The 7903-nt window shown below is 30.3% G+C and overlaps 4 non-coding genes across 4 annotated transcripts; all 4 read right to left on the bottom strand.

Moving 5' to 3' along the window:
• Window positions 1–4540: 4540 nt before the first annotated feature.
• On the bottom strand, window positions 4541–4623 carry LOC114186420. Its single transcript, XR_003605077.1, has one exon. It is a non-coding gene; the product is annotated as a small nucleolar RNA SNORD24 (small nucleolar RNA).
• A 142-nt stretch (window positions 4624–4765) lies between these two features.
• LOC114186370 lies at window positions 4766–4841 on the bottom strand. The gene has a single exon (XR_003605030.1). It is a non-coding gene; the product is annotated as a small nucleolar RNA R12 (small nucleolar RNA).
• Window positions 4842–4955: 114 nt separating this feature from the next.
• On the bottom strand, window positions 4956–5031 carry LOC114186371. The gene has a single exon (XR_003605031.1). It is a non-coding gene; the product is annotated as a small nucleolar RNA R12 (small nucleolar RNA).
• Window positions 5032–5368: 337 nt separating this feature from the next.
• On the bottom strand, window positions 5369–5468 carry LOC114186374. Its single transcript, XR_003605034.1, has one exon. It is a non-coding gene; the product is annotated as a small nucleolar RNA snoR1 (small nucleolar RNA).
• Window positions 5469–7903: the final 2435 nt, after the last annotated feature.

Here is a 7903-nt window from a genome sequence, read left to right as displayed (position 1 = left end):
ATGAAGATGAAGAGTAGAATTGATGCTATGGTATGGAAGGTGGCTAGAGGAGATGAAGGAGAAGGATAGCCAAGTGTGCTCTCAAAGAAGAGTAGAAGGAGTGGAATGTTCTCAACAACTATGCTTCGCAAATTCAAGAGTAACCATTACATGTGCATAGGAAGCTATCATTTATACTAGATTAGTTTCCTTAATGCAATTCAAATTAAGCACCAATGTAATGGAGATGTAGCTTGAATAACAAGCTTGATTGGAGGTCGTGTGATGTAGGAGATTTCCACTTCACACAAGGAGTCTTACACTTTGACTTAAGTGATTTTTGAAATTAATTTTAAAGTCAAAGTGTGTATTAGCAAAATATGTTGAGGAGTGTAAAATAATGGCATGAGATGGATGACAAAATGGTTGAAAGGGAAACAAGACAAAAGATGGAATGGAAAAGGAAGAAGAGTTTAAAGATAGGATTACTCCCTTTGGAAATTGGGTCTTCATGGAAGGGAGTGTAGAAGGATGGAACACTACTTCCTTAATCATGATTTCCCTTTTTGCTTTTGAATTTCTCTTAAACTCTACCACCTTGGATTGTCATTCAAACTCTTGCTCTTGTCTTAGTTTCTCTCGTTCTTCATATTCTTTTCTCTCATTCTCTTCTTTGGCTTTTCTTATATACTCCTCTTTTGCCTTTTCTTCTTCATCTCTTTTCTTCTTCTCTTTTATCTTTATTTCTTCTTGCTCTCTTTTCTTTTCTAAAACTCGAAGCTTCTCATGTTATTCTTTTTCTCTTTTCTTTTCAAGCCTTTCATTCTCTCTCTTATGTTGTGCTCTCTCTCTTTGCTTACTCAAGAGCCAGTCAAGGTTGTTCTTAAAATCGTTTTCTTATCTAAACTTGGCAAGATTTTGGATGAATGCTTCACCTATGCCAATAAATTTTTCTATCCTAGATTGTTGCTATTGAGTTATCCTAAATGAAGGGGGAATAAACTATTTCCACATGCATTCTTTTAATTCAAAAAAGTGTTAATGCATGATTCTCTTCCCTTTTGCACTTTAGACTGTCTCTTTTGCCATCACTCAAATGCACGTCCTATAAACCTAGAAATAATGTACGGGTATCGGGACGAGTAGCAAGTGTATTTTTTTGTTGCGGGTCAGGTTACAAGTAGGCACTATCTATGCCCGACCTGACCCATTGTCATCCTTATTAACAACCTATCACATGTCCTCACAACCAACCATGCAGTCCTCAACATATTACCACCAAGTAATATCAATGGTATGGCATGCTCTCATAACCAACCACCCAACTTATTCTCGAACGCAACTTACCAAAGATGTCACTTAGCATTACTCTCATAGTGAGCCCTAACAAAGTACACAACTTTTCATTACTCATATCAAGAAGCTCGAGGAAGTGCACAACTTCTCATTACTCACATCAAGAGCCCCGACGAAGTGCACAACTTCTCATAACTCTTATCGAGAGTTTCAACGAAGTGCACCTCTAGTATAATCACATATAGATACCTTTCATTACATTTATACAAAGTATACATTGTCTCATCATGATCATATACATCAATCAACAATCACATGATTATCCACATTCATGACCAATAAACATAGCCATATCAAGGCCTCATCATCACATGTATCACAACACATTGGCATCATACAATCATTATTATTATATTAAGCATACATCATTCATCATGCCCAAACATTCAATATAATACAAAAACAAGATTTAGCACAAGAAAATAATCAATACAATAAAATCGTGAAAACAACAATCATGCGTGACATATATGTCCAACTACAGACCTCCCCACTAAGATCATTTCATTCAAACTAAATAACATGTTATTGACCATCTATCAAACCTTTAGTTTAATCCAACAATTAACGAATTGAAAAATCAATTTTTACAAAATCTACACAAACTAGAAAAACACACTCGCCCATTGACACTACCATTCATCCAGCGAATAGCCCCAACTCGTCCAACAACCCAATTCGTCCAGCGACAACTTTTTCTTTAGAAAGAAATGCATGGTTTGTTGATTATAGTCGATATAGCATGAGAATCTAATGAATACATAACACTTTTAAATCAAATTAAAACACCAAGTTTGTTAGCTCCCTACAAAAAGTAGCCAATTCAAGTAGATTGGATTCATCCTAAAACATTGTGCAAGCATCAAATCGAAATCCATGAGGAAAACATTGACATGCTCAATGGGACAACCGTTTAAAATATCACACACAAAGGACTAGTTTTGAAAGAATAAGAGTTAAAGTGTGTAAAAAATTGAGGATTGGAAAAGTAACAATGTCTTAGAATACACAACACAACAACATCCACTAATTATGGGTTTGTGGTCCTCCTTTTACCAACATTAGTCAAACAAAAAGGGGCAAAAGGAGTAACTAGGCCAATGATTAGTCAAACTTTGAGTAATCTCATAACAATAAACGTTGAACAAATTGTAAGTACACGAGTAGAACATGTGTTGCATGGGATTAGTAATCTAATATGTAGGCCAATCAAGAATTCCTAATCCACGATACCAATACAACATGCTTGTTTCAACAAACAAGTTAGTTTGGAAAGATATGGCACAGAACTTGAAACTATAGGAATAGGATTATTAAATACCTCTTTGATATTATAAGACAACATATTGATGATAGTAATTATGAGATGGTCAATGTACTTCCGAGACAAATAACGGTTGTGTTGAACCACTTGGATCAAATCATAGTTGAGAGTTTGCAAAAGGGTAGTAGGCAAATGGCTCGAATAGAGAATGTTTCGGCAATCCCTTAAACCTCATGTGAACAATAATAACATCGATCGACAAGGGAATGTCAATTTTGTGATTCAAGACAACATAGGTAGTTTCAATTTGAATCAAAATATAATTAGAAATGTTTGGATGCTTGGAAGAGGTCAAAGAATAACTTTACTAGACTCACTGAATTACCTCTTAACTCAATAAGCAACTGGGTACCATCAGAGAGAAATTTCCACTAACATTCTTTAGGGGAGACTCAAATGAGACTCAAATGAATCTTCTGGGTCTAATAAATTGAAAAACCTTAGTGAAGACATTAATTATTATTTGAATAGATATAGACTAATTAAATCTCGATGTATACCCCACAGATCCTTGAACATAAGTTGGTCAGGATGGCATCTACAGGTTTGGAGTTTTTGATATGTAAAAAGGTTAGTTAATAATCCATTGAGAGATGACTATAATTATTAAATATGATAAAAAAAGATATAGAAGATCAGATAAGTTTAAAAAAGAAAGAGTGTCTTACATAAGCACTTTAAATATGAAAGTTCAAAAACTAATGACATACACAATTAGTTTAGCGGCTTTCAAAAAAAATCTCAGGTACTTTTGAATTTTTATACAATAAAAACATTGTTCTAATCCATTGCAATTTTCTTTTAAGTAATATACAAAATATTCTTTATTTGAAATTTTTATATAACTTCTTTACAAAATAATATACATAATTTATTACAATAATATTTAACTATTAAAATTAAATATAAATATTATTTCACGAAGAAATATCCCAAATTTTGGATAAACTTTAGAATTTGATTAATAAATTAAAAGTAAAAATATATTTTAAAATACTAAATTTCTTAAATAGAAATAAATTAAAATTTTCAAAAAAATATACTAAAACATAATTAATTTTAATCTACGTTTATATGATAAAAAACCGAAAGCGATTCTTCACGCATTATTTCCTTTTCTATCCGTTTTTATATTCACACTAATATCAATAACTTGAAAGTTTCTTCACACTGAAGACAAGAAAATTCCTCGATCATTGCTTCAAAATATGGCAATTATTACATCACGAAAATTACATTAGATAATTATTAACCGTACACTCGTGCATATCCATCTTTTCTTCGTTCACGGGAAACAACAGCTTCGACTTGAACAAGGGAGAGGTTTACAAATTTCAAGTAAAGAGAAATGATAGCCCACATTGAAGAATGATTAAGCACAACATTCCATAAATCAACATTTTAAGAATATTGAGTACTACATCTAATTACATAAATCAACATTCAAAATAAATAAAAAATATAAAATCATACTCAACCAGCAAAAAATTGTAAAAATCACTTGGAAACCAAAATATTGTAGACAAACAAGGGTAGAAAACAGCACAGCACACAAACATGTAATAGATAACAGAAATACAACACATAATGAGAGTATATCAAAATGTTCCAAAATGTAATCAGTAGAAATTTAGCTGCTTCACTAATCTCCCAAAGTATCAAAAGAAAAGGAACCAGGGATTGATATTTAGAAAAGCAACACAATATATTTAGCTTCAAGGGAACGAGTCATATGGGAACAGAACAAATCCACACAGACCAGATAGAGAAGCAGTCTATATGTTAAAACTTGTAACACATTGTCAAAAGTATAAAAAAAAATCAATTTCAAATTTCAAATATCAAAACAAAATACACTGTCTGGAATATCTGACATCTAACAGCCTCAGAGATCTTGGTGGATATGAATCATCAAATGGGAGATTCCCATCAAGAGTAGCAAATATTTTCTAACATCACCGGCTATAATAAAATAAGAAAAACACATCCTAAAATAATTATAAGCAACTAAGCACACAATTTCCTATGAATTCATGTTCATAATCAATTAACACCATAAATCTAATAAAATACAAAAAAACAAACAGCGAAATCGATCAAATGTGATGTTGTCAGTAGTAGCTGGTTGTTAAATCACATATAAAATCAGTGGGAATCCGTCTGATTTTATCATCATTCAACATCACAAATTTAAAACAAACAATTTTCTACAAATTCATGTTCATAATCAATTACCACCATAAATTTAATAAAATACAAAAAATAAAAACAAAACAGCGAGGTCGATCAAATGTGATGTTGTCAGCAGTAGCTGGTTGTTAAATCACATACAAAATCAGTGGGAATCCGTCTGATTTTATCATCATTCAACATCACACATATAACACCCAAAAAATAAATCTAAAAAATCAATGAAAAATTTATAAAGAACAACATAAAACACATTGTTCAAATTTTCTAAATAGATATTTATCTATCTTGTCACCGAGAAGTCCTATCAAGTATTAAGGATACTCGGAGCTAAAGACAGACAACACATATATTAAAATATGTGCTAAACTAACGTTAATATAGCCTAACGATAGATTCATTGCCATACCAGATCGAGATGCAAAGAATTGCAATATTAGGCAAGAATCTCTAGTTGAAGAGAATTAAAATTAAAGAAATAATTGAATAACAAATAAGAGCTCAACCCTAATTTTGTTGGACTCAGAGTGTTGCTTTCTGTGCTCAAAGACGAAACCTTTAACAAAGATCCATCTCATACAAGAGGTGTCAGAATAATCAAGCACTCTTCATCTTCGTCCAACCAAACATTAACGAGAAGCACAACAAATCAAATTTGGGGAAGATCTGCATGAGAAGGATAAAGTATTACGAAATAGGGACTAGGGTGTTTCGGAAGAGAGGCTTCAGTAAGGGATTGTAGATTAATTGAAGGGATTGTCTTATTTATAGGCCTTTTGTTAGGGTTTCCATTTGTTTTCTTGTTGTGCTGGCGTATGGGCTTTTGCGGGCCGGGTCGAGAACATCACATGTTTGAACTTTTTTGTTATGTTTCTTGTCCACTATTCAGTTAAGATAAGATTTGAATAAATTTGTACATGGTTTTATTACTTTTAAAAGATAAAAATACATTCAAGATATTCAGAATATTAATTTTAAATCTTATAAAAAAAGTAACATTATTTCCTAAATCTAGTAAAAGCAAATTTTTATTTATTTATCAATGACTGAAAAATATGAATTTACAACTTATATTTTATTTTTCAGAAATGTCTGTCAACATATGTTACAATTTATATTTTATTTTTCACTGAATTATAAAAAATCACTGCATGAAAATATGTCATATGTATATCAGTTTTTTTTGCCATCTAAGTTTCATTTAATTCTTAAGATTGTATAGTTATAATTATAGCAATCAAAGTTATTGAAATGATTTTATGTTTTGATAAAATAGATCAATTAAACAATTAAATTTTACATGAATTATGGTAATATATTTGGTTTTATTACTTTAAAAAGATAAAAATACATTCAAGATATTCAGAATATTAATTTTAAATCTTATAAAAAAAGTAACATTATTTCCTAAATCTAGTAAAAGCAAATTTTTATTTATTTATCAATGACCGAAAAATATGAATTTACAACTTATATTTTATTTTTCAGAAATGTCTGTCAACATATGTTACAATTTATATTTTATTTTTCACTGAATTATAAAAAATCACTGCATGAAAATATGTCATATGTATATCAGTTTTTTTTGCCATCTAAGTTTCATTTAATTCTTAAGATTGTATAATTATAATTATAGCAATCAAAGTTATTGAAATGATTTTATGTTTTGATAAAATAGATCAATTAAACAATTAAATTTTACATGAATTATGGTAATATATCTGGTTTTATTACTTTTAAAAGATAAAAATACATTCAAGATATTCAGAATATTAATTTTAAATCTTATAAAAAAAGTAACAGTATTTCCTAAATCTAGTAAAAGCAAATTTTTATTTATTTATCAATGACTGAAAAATATGAATTTACAACTTATATTTTATTTTTCAGAAATGTCTGTCAACATATGTTACAATTTATATTTTATTTTTCACTGAATTATAAAAAATCACTGCATGAAAATATGTCATATGTATATCAGTTTTTTTTGCCATCTAAGTTTCATTTAATTCTTAAGATTGTATAATTATAATTATAGCAATCAAAGTTATTGAAATGATTTTATGTTTTGATAAAATAGATCAATTAAACAATTAAATTTTACATGAATTATGGTAATATATTTGTGTATTTAATAATAATGATAGGATTTCATTCAATATATAAATATAATTATTATTGTATAATCGAGTGATAATGTATGAAATATTTATGTTTTGTATCACAACTGTAATTGTTTCACTGACTAATATCTGGCACCGGCTTCTCTTAATTTGAAATAAATTTATTTTATGTTAATTATTTTTTTAATATTTTATTTTATTAGACAATGTGAAAAAATAAATTTATTAAATTATTAATAAATTATTTGTTAGCGTATTTTTTGTTATAAATTATTTAGGCTTAAATGGTCTTTTGGTCCTAGTTTAGGACGACTTTTTTCATTTTGGTCCTATTTTTGAAAATATTTTCAATTTGGTCCTACCTTTCGTAATTTGTTTTTAATCAACTCCTTTTCGTTAACTCCATCTAAATCGTTAATGGAACAGTGTCAGCGTGGTGATTTTGTGTGACGTGGATATTGTTCAATGACATGTCCATTTGCACTGTCATAGCCCAGATTTTAAATTGAATTTTAGGGTTTATGTTCATTGTGGTTTAGGGTTCCATTAAACGGTTCAGCTGAAAACGAATGTCTCGTGGGGCATCTTCATCTTCTTGCAATAGCTGGGTTCACCGGACTTGAAATTCCTGCCATGGTGGTTCTAGGGTTTCAGGGTCACCCCCAATTTGCGATTGCAGAGACATTGCAGTGGTGCGCATAGCTAGAACTACAAAGAATTTGGGTAAACAATTTTGGGGCTGTGCGAACTTTAAGGTTTGTTTCCCACTGTTCGGGTTTGGGTGTTTCTTTCACTTTCAGTCTTTCACTTTCATCTTCATGGTTTTTTTGTGTTGTAGAGATGTGGTGAAGATGTGTTGGGATGCAACTTTTTCAAGTGGTGTTACGAAGAGGGTGCTGATGAGCGAGATGCCATTATCGCTAGGCAAAGG

The sequence above is a fragment of the Vigna unguiculata genome, chromosome 5, assembly GCF_004118075.2.
Source record: "Vigna unguiculata cultivar IT97K-499-35 chromosome 5, ASM411807v1, whole genome shotgun sequence".
NCBI lineage: Eukaryota > Viridiplantae > Streptophyta > Magnoliopsida > Fabales > Fabaceae > Vigna > Vigna unguiculata.
The sequence above is the reverse complement of the archived record's forward strand: the minus strand, read 5'-3'. Positions and strand labels throughout refer to the sequence as shown.